This window comes from Macrobrachium nipponense, chromosome 35 (genome assembly GCF_015104395.2).
Source record: "Macrobrachium nipponense isolate FS-2020 chromosome 35, ASM1510439v2, whole genome shotgun sequence".
In the NCBI taxonomy this organism is placed as follows: Eukaryota; Metazoa; Arthropoda; class Malacostraca; order Decapoda; family Palaemonidae; genus Macrobrachium; species Macrobrachium nipponense.
In genome coordinates, this window is record NC_061096.1 from 6,564,244 (window position 1) to 6,584,891 (window position 20,648).

The 20,648-nt window shown below is 35.8% G+C and overlaps 1 protein-coding gene across 2 annotated transcripts in view; it reads left to right on the plus strand.

Annotated features, from left to right (window-relative positions):
• The window catches only part of LOC135208407 (serine/arginine repetitive matrix protein 2-like), a 219,641-nt gene that overhangs the window by 133,812 nt on the left and 65,181 nt on the right, over nucleotides 1-20,648 (plus strand). The window lies entirely within an intron of this gene.

Genomic DNA, 20,648 nt, shown 5'->3' on the forward strand with positions numbered 1-20,648 from the left:
ATGAATGACAATAAGGTAATTGCCCCTATCACTGTATTGTAAGCAGGAAACAGGTGCCCTCTCTGGCCCGCATGTAATCTACTGCCAACCAATTACCGGGGAGGTGTCTGCCTGCTGTTAATTCCGGTTCCTATTCACCTGCTACCTTCGAGCGCTTGATCATGGTATATCTAGTTTAAAGATAATAGAATGATTGGAAATGATGAGGGCTGACACAGAAAGCAGGAAAGGTCCTGAGAGATTGACAGTAACTGCAATGGCGGTAGTTTTTCGAAAGCTGGTCCTGCTGTCGCTCTCCAGTAGAGAAATGTGTTAACCCATTTTCAAGTCATTCGGTTCTAAATAATCATCGATCCCTTTATGTATCTGGTGGTTAGCCGACTGTGGTGGGTTGCAGGTTGCAGTTAGTACGACGAAGGGGCACGGGCCAGCAGCCTCATTCCTTAGGAGTTACTAAGCCGGAATGTTAACAACGTCAAGAGCCACCATACGTTACGGGAAATGTGTTTATTAGATATGTGTGTATGTGTGTTTATGTATGTACACATTTATATATATATATATATATATATATATATATATAAATATAAACATTACGTATGCATGTATAAACATGTTTACCCTAACGTATGGTGGCTCTAGTGGTAACATTTCAGCTCTTAATAACTCCAACAGGGGTGAGGCTGCTGGCCCCTCACCATACTGACAGCAACATGCAACAGTCGGCTAACCACCAGATACGTAAGTTACTGCTTAGATCAACGGAAGCTCGAAAGTTATGCCAGGGAAGGAACATAAACAAAAGCTTTTCTTTCCCACACGTAGTATATATGTATATATATATATATATATATAATATATATATATATATATATATATATAGTATAAAACCCACAAAAACGCACAAACCCACACACATTATATATATATATATATATATATATATATATATATATATATATATATATATATAAAATGTGTGTGGGTTTGTGCGTTTTTTGTGTGTTTTATACTGCATCAAAATGTTAAATTTAGATGTTTTATAACTGGAAAGCTGCTAAATAACTGTTAGTGTGAGCTATGGATATTGTTTTTCTGCAATACTTTTAAAATAAAGCAAATTCTGAGATATGAAACTTTGCTTTGAAATGGTAGTTTTATGAAATATCATATGTGGAATTATCTGTCGGTTTTATAACATTTAATTTAAGCAGAGAATAAGTACAAGACATATGGTTTATTATTTCACAACTGATGATGAGCACGAAAATGATACAAACCAACTACATGAAATTTGGATGTAAAAAACATAAAGTATATCCAGCCAAAAACATGATAAAGTGTATTATGTCGGACCATGGAACACTGATCAACGAAGAAATCTCAGAATAGAAGACCTATGTTGCTTGTCATTTTAGTATCTTTGTCATGTCGTTCAAGGGCAATATTGTAGAATTGATGGTTGAAACATAAGTATATAGATATATATATATATATATATAATATATATATATATATTATGGATATATATATATATATATATATATATATATATATATATTATATATATATATATATATACGTATATATATATATATATATATATATATATATATATATATGTATATATATATATATACGTCTATATATATATATATATATATATATATTAATTAGTGATATGTTTTCTTAAAAAGTAGTTGAAGATTACACATATCATAATACAGCCAAAACAGTTTAGAAGGGCAAATTTGCTAGTCTTTACAAAGTACAATATCGATGCCGTCACTTTCGCAATGTATGACTTCAGGAAATTCTGCGAGGGACCTGTAGTGGAAATAACCTAGAAATCTGAGTCATGACGGATGGCTCATTCAACAAACACAGAGTCTCATCTCGTCATATTCGAATTCCTTTGTCAAGGCAAATTCTATGTGATTTTGTCACCGAGGAGCAATAACGTTCTCTTCTCATTGCTCATTTCCTCACGAGTGTTACACTACACCGTCTTTCTTAGAAAATGATGAAGGTCCGTCCTGAGTAGGAAATCGTCATGCGGTGTTTATGGTTTTCTGTCGTTTATGATCAAATTGCAAATATGATTTAAAGGAGGTTATATTTCATACTGGCTTAGTGCATGTTCCTTGGTCTGGTTAAACTAAAGCAAAAAAAAAAAAAAAAAAAAAAAAGTGCATGTTCCTTGCATTCGTATATCTAATACCCATTTTGTGCATTGATTACATTCATTACAGATTATACAGTATGTGATTGTGTTCCTTACATATTTCATAAAATGTTCCGTATTCTCTAACAGATTTGAGGCCTAAATGATATATCGCTAGCTAAGATTTATTCCAAACAGACTGTATATACTTATATGGGCTACAAGAAAATACTTTGTTCTGCAAATACTGCTTTGTCTGAAGGTCTCACGCTTTTATAGTGACCACATTGAGCGTCATCAACCTCCTTGATGATTCAGAAATTGGAAGAGTTTTATAGCAGGATGTGCATAGTTAGTGTCAGCAAATGAAACTTATTAGAATAATTACTCCGATAACGATGTCTGTGAGCTTTATCTGGATTTAGGAAGATAGATTCTCATTTTTGTGGTTTACTCATGAGGTAAAGACTTGTTTCTTTGTTTTATGAAGAACACAGAATGAGACGAGATTGGTTGAAAGACAGTCCGAAAAAGTATCGTGTTCTACTTGGATTTCATCAGAAGAACATAGGTCATCAGTTGCAGTGTTCATATACTCTGGTTAATCTCTTATTCCTCTCCTTCCAGGGTTTAAAAAGTGATTATTTTCTGAAAATACAATCACAATTATGCGCTTCTTATTGCAAATACATTTTTACCTGCGTACTTTTAGTGAGAGAGATAATAATTGTTACAATAAAACGCCTTAAATATTTTATAAATTTGTAAATGGCTTTCGTTAAACGAGAATAGGTTCGACGCGACTTCAGAGAGGAGAATCAGAGTTTGGGAGGAGGCTCACGTCGACCGGCCTAAGAATTCCTGTGAGGAAGATAACTACCTTTTTACATGTTTACGATGACGGCTTTTTAAAGGATAATTGCGCTAATGGACGGAGCTGCCTTTAGGGTTACGGCATAATGAGATTAACCCAAGATAAATCATGACATTCCCGAGACCCAGAGCTTTCCAACTTCCCTCCTGTCAAATGGGCGCTCGTCTCGAATTTCAACAAGTCAAACGCCTCTGATGGAATGTCCCGAGAAAGTGTCGCAAATTAACTATTTCACTCCCAAGTAAACAATAAGCTTCCTCCACTACATTTCCGGCTTAAAGAAAAAGATTGTGCTGGTTGAAAGCACCAAAAAATAGAGTTCTCATGCAATTTATCTCCATTGAACTGTTGCCGTCATATGTATCTGTATTTTCACCTACATAGTCAAATTCCCCGGAAGATAATCCATAGAAAACAATCCTCTTTAGATACAGCATCACCTAATCTTGATTTCATAAGTAGTTTCGTAAGATATACCATCCTATGTTGCCATATGTTTGTTTTCGTGTGAACTTTTGCTAGAATCAAGACTCACGTTACTGTTTTATGCACAACTTGGGTTTCATATAAAGCACCAATGATGACATCAAGTTAAGATTGATCCATCGAGTGAAATCAGACGCAAATATTCCCGCAGGAGCGCTGGATACGGTTGATGACTGAACAAGTTAGTTCTTCGAATTTCTGTGCAAACCCGTACGATGGAAAGTTGGCTGAGTTTAAGATTCCAGACCAGTGGCCTGGACGCATTTTCCTGAGATGCAAACGAGTAACGAGACATTTCCCTGACAAAAGCGGGACATCATATCTCAAAAACTAACCACAGGATTTCTTGAAAATAACCTCAATATGTTTCCCACAACCAAAGTACCGGAAAGGGAGTAATGCAATATAATCTAACCTAGGGGTATGGCAGAAAAAAAAAACGGGGTTGTGCAATGCTGGCATACATCTCAGGAATTTGCTGCCAGAACAGTAGAGGTTGATGTCGAATGGAATAAAAGATTCAGATTTTTACGGGCTGCTCTATGAGCAAGAGCCCGTGCTGGCATGAGGTCATCTAAATCTAAAACAACAACTTTCAGATTTTCTACAATCGTGTGTACCCATACCAACCCTTACACAACATTTAGAAAAGAGCTGCAATCACAACATATGTTGGAATAATTCGTGCACATTCAACGCATTATGTAATAATATGGAGAAGTATTGAGTCTGAAAAAGAAACACGGAGATATTCATTTATAAACCCGCACATTATTTACCAGATAACTCCTATAATTTTGTTATAAACGTGAAAGGGAATGTACACAGTGATAACCTAAATTAGAGAGTCATTGTAATTATGATGGGCTTGCAGTTTGTAAAATTGGATAGGTAAAGAAATAACTAAATTATGACAAAATAATCTCTCACAACACTATTTTTAATCATTTCCTGAGCATGATAAAAAAAAAGACATTAAAGACCATTTATATTTGCTGATCATAGTTAAATACACCAAACAACAAATTTTAAGTAAATTTACTTACCATAATTAAAGGACACCAAAAACAAAATTTTAAGTAAATTTGCCTATCATAAAAAAAGACACTAAAAACACATTTTTAAACCAATTTGCATATCATAATAAAAGACACCAAAGAGTGACTGAAATGTCCACGTTCCTACAGTAGTCTAATCAGTTACAACTTGTTAAAACTAAGGGAATGTTTGAAAAACTAGTGTCATGACATTTTACCTCTCGGAGAAATGAATACGCCCTTGTTAGAAACGCTTAAAAAACGAATAAAAGTAAATTATTTTCTTTTTTTCTAGTATGACATAATTCCAGGATACCAGTGCTTATAACAGGTAACACGTCATTATAAATAATAATATATATATATATATATATATATATATATATATATATATATATATATATATATATATATATCCCACGCCTACAGTGTGAAGGAGAGAGAGAAGTATATGATAGAGAGGGAGAGAGAGGAGGGATGAGAGAGAGGAAGGAGAGAGAGAGAGAGAGAGAGAGAGAGAGAAGTTAGCCCCTGGAGGGCGTCGTTTAAAAGGTGCGGTGGAGGTAGGTAGGTGGTAGTGGTGGTGGAAAGGCCTGGGGTTCTTGGCAGGTGTGATGCAAAGACACTTGAGTGACGACGAGGCTATTGATCCTAAAAAGGAAGAAAAGAGCGAAGAAACAGGGACGAGCCACGAGAAAGAAGGAAACCACATAGAAAGCAGATAACATGCAGAGTAGCTGTCATGCTGATCAGGTAGTCTGATTGGTTCGGGTAATCAAGTCAAAGAGTTATTTTGGCAGAAACAACCAAGGGAGATCAAATGAAAGAAGTCTGACTTTGGGGGCTGGTCATTATGTTGGCGCGTAGTTTTTGCTCGACTATGTTCAGTTGTGACTTTAATGCTCTTGTATTTGCTCATCAAGTCATAAAATGGGTAAAAGATTAGAGAAAATGCGTTTCCACATGATCAGAAAAAGACTGATGCGCATTCAGAATACTTATATAACCTCATGACTTTAGAAATTTCGTCGAATAGTCTCTTGCTTGTCATATTAATTTGAATAGTATGAGGGAATATGGTTACAATAAATGATCAAGAATTTTTATCCAAGTCCATCGAATACCTCAGATTTAAAGCCATGAAACTTTTTTTATTATTTTCTTAGTCCAAATTCCATATTTTCTAATAACAATGGAAACATCTGATTATGTAGACAAACGATCTAAGAAAAATTGTTTAAGAACATTTCATTAGTAAAATGAACGTGTGAGGTGTAATCACGTATATTTTGAGGAAGTGCACAAACTATCCAGACCTTAGACCTTATGTACAACATTTGCAGACGATAGTCTGTTTATTTATTCCAGTAGAATATATCTCATTATCATTATATTTTATTTGGTTCTTGGTATTTTCTCATATTCTGCAAGTATGCAGAAGCTCATAGAAGATAGAAAAATGTACTGCGCAGAATATCGTAAATCTAGAAACGGTTTCAAGTGCAGAATGAAAACAGAAAACGAAAGAGGTAGAGAGAAAGGGGGGGAGGGCCCGGGGGGGAGTTGGTGGCTAAACTTACATATGTACAAACAGTCCAATAATTTATTAGCTGTAAAAGGAAAACTCGCAAAACAGGATGAATGGTCAGAGGTGGCGCTCGCAGATTCCGAGCGGATAAGACGAGATGGAAATGAGACTAGAAGAGAGAGAGAGAGAGAGAGAGAGAGAGAGAGAGAGAGAGAGAGAGAAGGGTCTGTGGGGAAACGAGGGAGAATAAGTCTCTCATGCCTCACCGATCCCAAGGTCCTCAACCCCCAATTCACCCCCATTTTTTTGTCTTCCTATACAGGCTCTCTCTCTCTCTCTCTCTCTCTCTCTCTCTCTCTCTGATTGATTGATTGATTGATTGCGTGTTGCGTGAAAAACAAACCCTCATCAAATAAGCACCCAAAATAGCTTTATGACATATCGTCATTATGAACTGAATCAGTCACTGAAATTCAGTCCTTAAAATCACGGATGCTTTCTGAATGGTTTCAGGTTGCGATGTCGAAATAAAACATACTTATATATAAATTCCTCTGCTTGGGAAGCGTAGTAATCATTCTAGACTGGAGCTCCTGATTGCTTGGAATGAGTCATTGGACATCTAGCAAGAGATATAAATGCCTTCATCAGTCGCCGTTCCGATTGACTGACTTCGTTTTTTTTTTTAATATTCCTTTGGAGCATTTGACTGCATTTTATACTCGCTTACCCACAAGCACACACACATACATACATATACTCACGCTCGTTTTTTTTTTTTTGTTTTTTTTTTTTTTTTGGATATGCTTGCCACTAAAGGCCCTAAGATCCTAGTGCAAGAAATTTGAAAAAATTATGTTCCCGCTACTGGACATCATAATTTCTTCATATCCTTGCACTTGGATCTTAAGGCTTTGTAGTGACAAGCGTATCCAAGAAAAGCGCAAAGAATTTGAGAAGTTAAGAGGGCATAGTGGCTATTACAATTACATATTATTTATTTTGTAAAAAATGATCAGTAGATTCTACATATGTATATATATATATATATATATATATATATATATATATATATATATATATATACACACATATCTAGTATGTATTAATGATGTTATTTTAGTCAACATTATTCTTCAGGATGTCACGGCTTCACATTCCCTCTAATAAGCTATAAAGTGAACTGCGACCAGGAAGCAGAATGAGATCTAGAGATTTTTCGAAACAGGAACCTGAAATCTCATTTGTGAAGTTTTTCTTTTGATTTTTAATTAGCTTTTACATAATTTTTAAAATTAGCCAGGTAACGGAATTTTTAATAACTACTCAAACATTATTATTATTATTATTATTATTAATTATTATTATTATTATTTCCTCAATACTGACATCATCTCAGATGCCAAAATATAATGAGTTAGTTCAAGGAAATCATTTTATCGTTTTGTCATCGTCATCATTTTTATGATTACCCTTTCCATAGAGAGAAGTACATAGCCATTGTTGTTATTCTTATCTTGTCTCAACAATATATTTATATAATAACATATTCGTCATTATCATCAGATTCGTTATCCATACGAAAGAGAACTTTATTGTCCGGTGACAATGTTGACAGTTCTGTTTCTAATGGCGTGAATTTCCACAAGATCAAACGATAAATGGAGTCATTGTCATTGAAATTGTAACAATGGCGACTCAGCAGAGTCACACTCCAGAAGTCTTTTAATTGGTTCCAGTCACTTGATTTCCCCCCGAACCGATAATTAGTCAATGAAGGTGAGGCCAAATTAGTCTTGGTTCTGAGCCGTGCAATTATTGTCATTGTTAACGCTGTACCGTTCCTCATTATCTCAGCAGCATTCCTTCATGGGATTTTTTTTCCAAATCCAATTGTAGTTCTGTCCTTATTTGTTCACTTTAGTGAGATTTCTTGTTTGATATTGGATTGCATTTTCTTGTGTAATTAGTCCCTCCATGTATTTCATTTCTATAACTTGGGTGTATGTCTTTATATTCTAGCTGTGTTAGATTGCTGGTGTCCACAGCTGCTGCGTGGACACCTCAAAGGCAAGAGGCGAGAATGCTGTCTTCCTCTTTGTGTCTGAATCCTTAAAGCTTTCTCCTCTGAAAGGCAAGTCTGTCATCGCTATTGGAATGGAAGTCTATTGACGCTTCTTGCTGGGACGTGACCAAGGGTAATTTGGACAGCTAAGCCCATCTCACTCTCATCATAAGAAATAATAAAAAGTTTCCAGTTTTGCGCATCAAGCCATGTTATGTTATATCTACATTTCCTTTGATGCCTCTAGCATACTGCACGGTCCATTCTTTTTCCTCGTCATTTCTTTATGTCTATCTGTCTGTCTATCAGTCTATCTATCTATATATATATATATATGAATAACTTGATCACGAAGTATATAAAACGTGATGCTATGTATAAATAAAGGTTTTTTGCCACGAAGGAAATAATGAAAAAGCGAGATAGCCAAGTACTTTCGGTCCTGTTCGAACCCTTTACTGAGGCAAACTGATTTTACAAAGAACAACATAGTCAAAAGAAGGCTTAATATACAAACTGACACTACAAGATTAGCAGTAAGGGCGATTTTCACTCTACAGAAAGGAGGAGCCGCCTGAGGGTAGCCACACCTTGAAGGATACACGCAGTAAACAAGTGATTCTTCCAGAAAACAGTACATTTTGAAAAAACACGGGAGCATAAACAATTTAATATCATGAATTTTTACGCAAATTTTCCCAAACAAATTATTATTAATGAAAAGACGAAAGAAAATATAAATATATATATATATATATATATATATATATATATATATATATATATATATATATATATATATATATATCGAGCAAGAGAAAGAGGGAGAGAGAATATCGAACCAGAGAGAGAGAGAGAGAGAGAGAGAGAGAGAGAGAGAGAGAGAGAGAGAGAGAGAGATCTTTGTAAACGCATCTAGATTCTCTGTGAATTTTTTATGGTATTATCATTGTGGATCTTCTCATCAACTATTGTTATCCTTTATGACAAGAGTGAACAAGTCAATTACGCAAGCAAACGCAGGCATAAAAACAATTAATAATTGAATGAAAATACAAAAGGTTTCCGTTTAAAGAAAATGCTTTAAATAAAAATAAAAAAAACATGCAGACCTTCAACAAGTGCCTAATCACAAAAACCTGCTTTAATATTAAACCAAAGATAAGTCGTCCAGTCGATACGCTGCGTTGCATTGTCAGTGCCTTGTTATAAACTGTATTTTTCCCAGCAAATAAACTAAATTACCCAAGAAGGTCTTCTACCTATAGAATGCCGTTAATTATTTAATTATCCGGATTACAAACGTCAAACCCTTAGTTCTGCAAGTCTTCATTATAACCGTTGTTTCGTAATCTTATCTGGCTTGTTAATCACAAGGTTTATGGCCGTAAAGGTCGTTTTATGGTGTTTATACTTGAATTTATGGGCCTTCGGGATATGGTCCGATGCCATACGGAGATTTTAGGAATGCTCAAGAAAATGGGAGTGTCGATCTCAAATGAGTAGAGAATACTTTGGAATCAATTTCTTTTGAAGCTTAAAGTGAATTTTATGTTTGTTGGAGAGAAGGGTTGAAAGTTGGAATATAAAAATAATCATTTTAAATATATTTTATATAAACATATATATATATATATATATATATATATATATATATATATATATATATAAACATATATATATATATATTATATATATATATATATATATATATATATTTAAGAAAAGTGGCTTTTACCTTTATTTATATATTCGTCGTGTTCCAATTTTTCGTGATTCAGTTATACATACGTACATACAGACATATAGTATATATATATATATATATATATTTATATATATATATATATATATATATATATATTTATGTTTGTGTGCGCGTAAGAGTGGGAGAGAAAGAGACATAGACAGTGAGAGATAATGAGGTTCGAAATAAGTGGGATTGGCGGAGAGACGTGCTTTTATTCGGAGCACTTTCTAGACGTTGCGGTATCAGCAGATTCCAAGGTCACTTTTCCGTAGCGTAGTGGTTATGGAATGGCCAGAAGAAGAATCAGCAATTCTTGAAAAGATAAAGGAGAAAGGTACAAGTTGATGTTAGATTAAGAAGGCCTTATGCCAGCACGGTTCTTGCACTGATGAGGAGTCCGTCGAAATTTCAATTTTATGATGAGTGCTGTGAGAAATGCCACGGTGTTCAATTACTCACGCAGCATTTTAGGACAAAATTCACAGTTCCTTGACAGTTCAACTTCTTCGTTAAGAACCTTGGGTGCTTCTTTCAGCTTGAGTACATGCAGATATGTCTTGAGAGAGTGAGAGGGAGGGGGATAGAGAGAGGGCATACTAACATGAGAGATATACTTTCACTACAATTTCCTTATGGCCTGAAACCCTATCTACGTTCTTGTAACCTTTTCATATAATTTTCTAGATATGTTTTCACTGTGCAGTTTTTGTCCGCATAATCAAATGAGTGCCTTTTCCCATATATAATTTCGTAGTTGTTTAAGTTCTTTACGTGGCTGAAGTGAGGAAAAAGTCCAGTTGAATGATTGGGTTAATTTTCGCATTCCTCATCACTGTAGTTTTGCTGTGATAGTAGTAGTTCAGATGACGGCAAAAAAATAAGGCAAAAAAAGTCAACGTCAGTGAAAGGGAAGGAAAGTACAAGTGGCATGAGCCAAATTGATTATTGCATGTTAACATTCCGCGTACAGGGAGGGAACTCTTGTAAATCCTAGTCTACCTTTTCTTGTACGTGTTATCTATCTCTCTCTCTCTCTCTCTCTCTCTCTCTCTCATTTTCGAGATCAGAAACATAAGTTAATGAATGGTTTAAAATATTGCCCATCTGCTGCTTTTAATACTACTTATAAAATAATCTGTATAAACTAAAAGTAATATAGCCATGTGTTCAGTACATACACCCCTTAATAAAAACTACGCTAGTAAAAAAAATTCTTTTGTGCGTATACTTCAATTTCAAAATTCTTAGTGAAGTGGTTATCATTCATGTAGATACTTCCTGAAAATCATATAACAAGCAGCAGACAGTCTTGAGATCATTTTGATGTTGGAGAACCGACGACCAACTGCTGCGGCAAAGTTCGAGAACCGATATCCATGACCAAACCTCGGCCTGGAGTACTGACTGACATGCTTCTGAAACTCAAGAGAGTTGAGTACCTTTCGAGTGGTTATGGTTAATGAAATTGGACCCAGATTTATAATTTCAAAAGTTGTCTAGGAGTTCAAATCATATTCCCTCGTTTGTATCTCCACATGTTTTAGATTTTGCCGTCTCAAACCACTTTTTATCCAGATTTGTCGTCTACTTTAATTATCCGTTGATTGCAAGATAGATTCCGTCGGATATGGAGCGCCTCCCAGATTCTGCCGTGTCCTTCACAGTGCGTCTCGATGTCCTTCACATGAATTATAACTTATATATATATATATATATATATAGATATATATTATATATATATATATATATATATATATATATATACACGTATATCTGTGTGTGTATAATGTAAGTCATAGGTCTCTTCTAAGAAGAGAAAGATCATGAGCACCTTTACATTATTTGCTGAGTTCATATGTGACGCACTGAAATGGAAGAATTACAGTTCTCCAATGGAAATAACAGATGGATACCTCTGGAGGGTGACAGATTCATTTATCTCCCATTTTCCCGTCCGTTCGAGGCATCGTTAAATTCTCGTTCATCAGTGTCATTCGAGAGAACTAACTAACGGTCTCTTTCTTATTCGTGACTTCAGGTAATAGAGCAATATAGACCACAGACCCTGGGAACCCGTAAAAGGGTATTAGACCTTTTCTGGGGGTATTGAAACCTTGGGCAATTGAGTGTGATCCACCTTGGGGCCTTCGTTTATTATTCTTACGCAGAACGAACCTCATGATTGGTTGAGTTAGACACTTTTCCGTCGCTAACAGGCTGATGGGTATGATGGTTCTGCGTTTTCTCTTTTCATTTGTACTCCTGCCTGCGATATACATTTTATCAGTCTAAATGGTTATACGTTAACTATTCCCATGAGTTACTGAAGTAATAAGTGGTTAAGCAGCTCTTTAATTAGCATGGATAGCTTTTAACAACCATTTGCTTAATTGGAATCAGCGATAGGTAGTCCTCATCAAGAAATACATTATCTGCATGATAGACGAGAACAATTGACCCAGTGTTGATGAGGTCAACCAATTACCATGGTCGAAGTTGCTCAATAGAAAGTGACGGCAATTATTATATTTTCATGATCTTATAATAATAATAATAATAATAATAATAATAATAATAATAATAATAATAATAATAATAATAATAAGTGTCTACCGCACGTGTATTTATTTATGCAACTAGAAATTTTCTTGTGCTCTCAAGTTAATTTTCAATCACTAAACGTGAATCGTTTAAATTGTCCATTGTCGCTCAATCTCAGTGGAACCTTAAATACACAAACATCTTCCCGAGCATTTCAACCTCGAAAAACAGCTATGTCGTTATTCGTGGACCTCGTCTTGGATTTTATCAGGAGGGACGATCTCATCTCCAGAACAATTGTAACAGGTAATGTCAAACGGTATAAACTACCACCGTGATATTTAACCATTGCGTCTGACTGCGTTATTGTTTATCATATCACCTTTTGGTTTGGCTTCCAATTAACGTTTTTGCTCGAGGCCAGTTAAGAGCCTCAAAGATCACTCGGGCAACATTTTCGTGATTAAAGATGAATAGATCTCCTGTCAGGGTCATTTCACCTGCCATCTGTCTCCCAACCAAGGAGCCAGGCCATAAAACTTCGGCCAAGTGAACGCCTTCAAAGGCAAACAAAAGACTGCTCCAAAAGATGCTTTGGTCTGATAATCGTAGAATCGTTAGTAACAGAAAGATTTAAGTAGAATGTGAGACGGCTTTTCTTGTTATGGAACCCAATTATATTGCATCTCTCTCTCTCTCTCTCTCTCTCTCTCTCTCTCTCTCTCTCTCTCTCTCTCTCGTAAACGAATCCGTCCATGTTACGAAATGTTACTGCCTCATTGTAGACGAAGTACTCTTTCTATACCAGTTTCTTTTCTCGAAATTATTAATAGTTAATTCAGGTGGGACAAAGTATTCCATCGAAGATGCTGTCGTTAGTTCTAGGGATTATGGCAGCCATATTGGATTATGTGGCGTGTTTGATGATATGCAGACCAACATCTGCAGGGACGGATGAAAGTCCTGTTTTCACACCCACTTCGTAGTTATGTCATCTCAGGGCAAAGATAAGTTATCTCGTTTGTAGTGAGAGTACATTTTCTCCTACCATTAAATCAAGCAGTTTGTCTCTTAGCAATTTGTGTCTTCGATTTCTGACTTGTTGGCCCCGGTCGCTTTATAACTGTGCTGGAGTTGGGAGTGAGGAGGTTGTCTTATAAAGACCTTGGGAAAGTTTGTCCCAGGACACAGGACTTAGTTCCTTAGATTCCAGTCCATTTGAGGCCGCCATAGGCTTTGGCAACTTCCGTTCCGGTAGCCACGGCAAAAACTGGAACTTGGAAACAGATTCCTATCGCAGGTAACGAGGTAGAACACTCCCATATAAGGGCGTTGCCTCTTTTCTCGGAGTGGGCGTTTAGGTAACTTGGATATCTAACAGAGTTTAGTGGTGAGTGACATTTGGCAGTGTCTTGGGCGGCGGACCGCTAACACAGTGGGCGGCCTTGGTCCACACAGCTTTGTGTGGGCGGCAAAGTTAACAGTAACCGGTGCTTGAAAGTGTGTGGAAGTGGATGTGGATGCGCGGTTATGTTTATGTTCATTTTATCGATCGTATTTTCTAAAGAGCTCTAATTCTCGAGAGAGCTATTCAGTCTTAAAATTGTGTTGGTTTCTGTGGGGAATGATACAGAAGCGCTGGATCTGCGGCATTATGACGGATTTGAATTGATCTCTTATAACAAATAGGAAAATCTCCTTCTGATTAATCCAAATATCTGTTTTCACGTGATTTCTGTATCCTTCATTCTCAAATGTATTTTGTGAAAGAACAAGGTTGACAATTCATGTGTATTGGATATTTAGATATTAATAAAAAGCACATGTTCATAGGAACTGAAAATTGCCTTCGGCCATCTTTTAAGTATTATATAAAGGAATCAAAATAATTAAAAATAATTACATAACGAAGTTACATTTATCAGATAATGATTTTCAAACTTCATGACATCCTGTCAAAAAATGAAAAAGTTTTCGGTTTTCTTGTATATACATAATATTGTTTGCACATCTGTCTTTTCTTTCTTTTATTTGTTTTACTCTTGCCAACAGTTCCTTTCCTCACAGTTTATTCTTTCTTGAACAGCTGTCGCTGCTTTCCATCATGGAAATAGGCGTTAATCCACTGCATTGTTTGTTCCCTTAGATGAAGCCAGGTTAGGTTAAATCAGGTTTAATCCAAGCATCAAAGCAGAAGATTATCTTGAAATTGAGAAAGGGCGCAAGAGTACAGTTTACCAGGAAATTGGTTTTGAAGAAGGCTCGACCTTACAGGAGCAAACACAGACCTTGTGCACGTAGTATTTGCTCTGGAATTCGAGACAGAACGTGCTGCTGTTGCGGATAGTTAGTTCAAGTGAGGAGGATTTGATCGGCATTCCAGAAAATGTGATTGCCTCCTCTGAACGCTGAAACTTCATGAGAATCTAAGGGCATTGTGTAATGTTGTTGACCACTTTAAACGAAATGTATTGATGTGTAGGTCCCCTGACGTTTGTATAGCAATCTAGGATTGTTAATGAACTTCTGATGTTATTTGTATCAATGAAGGTGTTCATTATCAATCCTTTGTCAATTCAGGATAATCGATGAACATCTTTGCCATTGCTTTCTTAGGAAATAATGATAGTCACCTTAGATTGCGTCTTGGATAGAGTTTATTTTTTGTTTCCCAGTGTACACAGAGCGCCGCTGACTGCTCGTGTTGTGTTATTCCTCTGTTTTCTTATACGTTTCTTCACAGCTTACTAACAGATATAGCAGAATCACTCGTGGATTTTATGTCAGGCTATAAATATTCTGCATTCATTGCAGCATTTTGAGGTATAATAAAAATTACCGAAAGGTTTACTTTACTAATGGCCTCTCTCTCTCTCTCTCTCTCTCTCTCTCTCTCTCTCTCTCTCTCTCTCTCTCTCTCTCTCTCTCTCTCTCTCTCTCTCTCTCTCTCTCTCTCTCTCTCATATTATGAGTAGAAAGTGTTAATTTATTATAACTAAACAGAATGTTTTTTGACCAGCTAATAAAAATTGAGAGTGGTTTTTGTAGTCATTCTCAGTACAGCATTTTTTTGTCAGGGACATTGGTTTTTAAGGAAACTTTTAAAACAACTTCAAACAGTATTGCTTTAACTGCTGCTCAGCTGTTCCAAGATATGCTCAAGTACTGTAAATACTTTATTATTGCTCATACTTATATGTAATTACTCTAACTTACAGGCACCAATCAGTAACAGAATACTGAACAGGCAAACTGTGGTCTTATTGCTTGGTGTTTTTCTCTTTTGGCCTGATTTCTATTCATTCAAACGACTAATATTCTGATAAATGTTTCGTTCGGTCTTCTATTCAAGGCCATAGAAGGGCGTTGCATTTTTCTCTTGCTTTTGTAGCTTATAAAAACTGCTGCAGTTATATTTTGTACTTTTTTTGTAGTCATTCGTCTCTATTGTTTATTTGTTTTAAGAATATAAAGTCTCAGTTGTCCAAGTTTTGTTCAAATTTCAAAAACGGGAAATACATAACAACTCGTTTCTTTGTATGTTAATTGTTGCAATTATTATACCAATTTATGCATTTTAAAAAATTTGCGTTTCCTTGGTTTCAGGATAGCTATATATATATATTATATATATATATATTATATATATATATATATATATATATATATAGTTATATATATATATATTATATATATATTATAGTATATATATATATATATATATGTGTGTGTGTGTGTGTGTGTGTGTGTGTGTGTGTATTATATATATATATATATATATATATTATATATATATATATATATATATATATATATTATATATATCATATAACTATATATATGTGTGTGTGTGTGTATATATATATATTATATATATGTATATATATATATATATATATATATATATAGATATATATAATGTGTGTGTATGTGTAAAACCTTTCATTGATGAGTGTTCATTGAAAAGAAGACGGGCAAGGTAAAATATAGTCTATTGAATTAAAGAAAAGATAGTTTGCCCCCACAAATTACCTCCTTTCTTATATAGTAGCTCTCGTTGGTATTGAAGACGTCGTTGATGAAATAAGGGAGCCAAACTTGTAGGATTTCCTTTGATATGCAACAGGACTGAACTGATTTCAGTTTTCCACGTAGATTGTGTTATCGTTTTTATTCAGTTCCTTCACAACGGGAAACCTATTCTTTTTCCAAGAAAAATCTTTTATATTTTGTGATTGTTGAGGCCATGATTGCATACAAGGTCCCCCTCCCCCTACCCAATTCTCTCCCTCATCCAGACCCTCCTCCTTCACCTTCTCCTCCAGGGGCAAAACCACCTCCCCCATCCTCTGCGTCATCGTCGCCTCCGGGGTCTTGGCCATGACTGCAAGAAGTTGGCACAAAACAAAAGAGCATCGTTACCGTCCAGTGGTCTGCAACAAATGCAATCACAGTGGCCGTTTCCATCCACCATCTCTCTCTCTCTCTCTCTCTCTCTCTCTCTCTCTCTCTCTCTCTCTCAATCCCTTTGGGTTTCAGTTCCTCGAAGTTAAAGGTGCTGAAGGAGTGAAGGTCTGCCTCTCCATGATGGTCTTAGAAGTAGGATTACTTGTGGTATTTCCTTGGGAAACTTGATTTACGTCTCTCTCTCTCTCTCTCTCTCTCTCTCTCTCTCTCTCTCTCTCTCTCTCGTATGCGAAGGTGGCTGCATGCATTAGTAGGTATACAACGTTGAGTAAATATCAGTTAACCACAATATGAGGTGTAGCGAGACTTCTTCGACTGCATAAGGAAGCCTCAGCACAAGCTGTCTGAACAAGTTTAAGTCGAGCAAGACGAATAGAAGGATTTAAATCTGCATTTGTCTAATTTTAACAGCAATGCAGTATTGCCAGTGCGTGACGTTCAAATTTCATACAACAGCAGCAATGATGATGATAACAAAAGTGCATAACGTACGAAGAAATCGACCTTTAATAACTACGGTGCCCTAGATTGATAAGCATTTATTAAAGTCTTATGAAATCTTAGGAAATATATAGTGATTAAGCTGGATTATAAGGCAATGAAGTAATCGGGGCTCCAGCTAGGGCTGCCCTAGTCGCCAGCCAAGATGTTCAGGGAAAGTGGAGAAGTATTTTCTGGTGACTCTGTGCATACAGCCACCCCCCTTCCCCCCCAGTGCTAATAACTTTCACTGACCTTGTTCTCTGTGGTGGGAAATTCGTGAAATGGTTCTTGTTTTGGTTATTTTATTATATTTTAGTAATGTTGGTTTTAACCCACAAGAATTCGCCTACTCGTAGATGTGTATCGGCTTTCTGTATTAGGCGATAAACCTAGACTCACAGACATACACACACACACACATATACATGTGTGTGTGTCTGTGTGTGTGTAAAACCAATATTTTCCATAAAGGATATTTTCATTTGATCTAGTATACATATTATTATCAATCGTGACTCATAACCAAATGCTGCTGCGATATGGAAATTTGGAAAAGGAATTTCTATTATGTCCTGGAACAAATAAATAGATCACGTGGACCACTCGATGCCCTTTAGAACTGATGTTCAGTTTTTATGGAAGAATGGAGGAATTATGGATCAGTTGGCCTGGATTGTATTTCTCATAATACTGTTATTATTGAACATACATAGATAATTCTGCAATAAACCAAACGTTCTTGAACTTACATAAAATATCTTCGAAAAGGGATCATATATATTTCAACAAGGGAAAATAAGAAGCAATAACTGATATATTGAGTAATATGTATATTATGTATATTAAGTATTTATATTAAATAAAATACAACAAATAGCACATAGTTACATATTTATGTAATTCTCAGTGGTTCTCGAGATGTAACATCTTGACGTAGCTTTCAATCACCGATATTAGTTTGATGTTAGATTGTATTTATCGACTGATGAAGAGTAATAAATCAACAATATGTCCTGTGAATATATTTAGGAAAATTTATGGATGAATCGCAAATTTCACAATGTTCTCTCTACGTAAATACTGGTACATAACAATGTCCTCTTAACTTTAAGAACAATTAAGCACTGTGAAAGGCAAACTTTTTAAAATGAACGGAATAAATTTCTGAATTGACAAAACGGTCCGTAGACAGATGGGTGCCTTATTCTACAATATCCAAGACGGCGTATTAGAGCGTTATTTGTTGGATGTTGTCTTTATATAATTGAAACGTTCACTGTTTTTTTTCGAGGTCATGGATCATGTACTGTATCATTATGAGATGGATACGAATCGGTGCTATGAAGGGCGTGGTGCACCGTTGTCCTACTTCTCCTCCTGACGCTTAGTGTGTGTCATGCAGACTCACAATGCAGTGACAAAAAAGTTTAAAAGTGTTGCGCAAACAATAACCCTCCCATTCACCGCCCCACCTAACGCCCCCCCACCCCCCTCATTTACAATCCTATTAGCGACGTTGATATTTACCGTGTAAAGACTGTGAAGGTCAGGGCGATAATCGTTTCTTTATCAGGCAAAGGATAATAGAGCTGGCAATAACGCATACCATTGCATAATGTGAATTGAATCAGCTAACTGAGATTATGGATCGCCTTAAATCTTTGGTCAATTCTTCAAATTACCTTCTGCTTCTCTGAACTTGTTGGCCTTCTGAGGCTCTGTCCTGTTAATACTGGCATTCGTGCCTTGCAGTTCTTTTGCCGTTCTGTGTCACAAACCTGCAATTTCGTCTCTTTTTTTTCCTGGCCTCTGTCTTCGTAATGAGTTGTCATGGTAGTAATGCTTTTATTACGTAATGAATATTACCATTGAGCAAAATACTAGTGTCCTTTCATTTGAGTTTTTGAACAGTATCTGTTATCGTACTTATTATATATATATAACATAGCCCTTTACTGATTCATATATCGTGTTCATTATCGAACATGAAATAAATTACTTCAATTTATCTTGTCAAGCGTTCTGTGGATAGTGTTAGCCTCGCCTGAGAGGCGATTATCCTTCGTCCAAAGTTGTCTTGTAACCGTAACGGTTCCCTGGCAAGAGTCTCTGGAAAGACGTCACATAATCAGGGTCCGTATGGCTTCACTGTTCAACCTCATTTACTAACTTATTTTCATTTAGTAGTGCTTTCATAGCTATGCAGGTAAGCGTATGTGTTAGTGCGCTGTTGCGATAATTCTCACTGGAACATTGATAAAATATCGGGTAATTATAACTTATTAAGATCATATTATTTTGGCTAATTCTAGGGTTTAACGTAAGCCCGTCAGACTAAACGCTTACGTAAAATAGTAGTCTGTTTTTGTCTCTTATTCGTCAATGGCCCAGCTTCTGTTTTGAAAACTGACATACAGATTACGCCAGATATTACTGTTGACGGCAACTGTGCCTTGGTCATACTCCACTGCAGACCTAATTTCTTCCTGCTGTATCCAACGTTTAAATCTAACTTAAGCATACTTGACTTGCACCGATCAGACTGCAGCTTACATGCAAATGGTGAATGTTGCCAGATATATATATATATATATATATATATATATATATATATATATATATATATATATATATATATATATATATATATATGTGTGTGTGTGTGTATGTATGTATATATGTATATACATATGTGTGTGTTTGTGTGTTTTAAGATTTATCCATAAATATTTATATACACAATTTATGGAAAAAAAATTTATTTATTACTTATTCATGTCTGATCTTTATTTGTTTTAAATACAGGAGTTATGTTTATAATGAGACTTTTTTATAATTACATTGATTAGTTTGACTCCGCATAAGCTCCCAGGCTCTTCAGACCCTCATAAAAAGGCGTCAAAGAAGCAGTTCTGATACAGGTTTTCTATGCAAATTCAGCCTCTATTATACGTTTCTAGAGCAGTAAATCTAAAGAAGTTTTATGTGAACCGCTTCTGAATGGAGCTGAGGCGGCCAAGTACCTGCTTGCACTGCAGCTGCCAAGGCCTTGCAAGTGGAATATAATTTCGCATTGCAATCCACAGAAAATGAATTACCTTTTATAGTGGGAATAATTGCGTTCGGGAGGACGTGTGCGCCAGACAGAAATTCAAGGGTTAATTCCCAGAGCTTCATCTCCAAAGTCTAAATATGGCTGAGATCACGAAGGAACACGCCGTGCACCTGTCCAAGTTTTATTTATCTATATGGA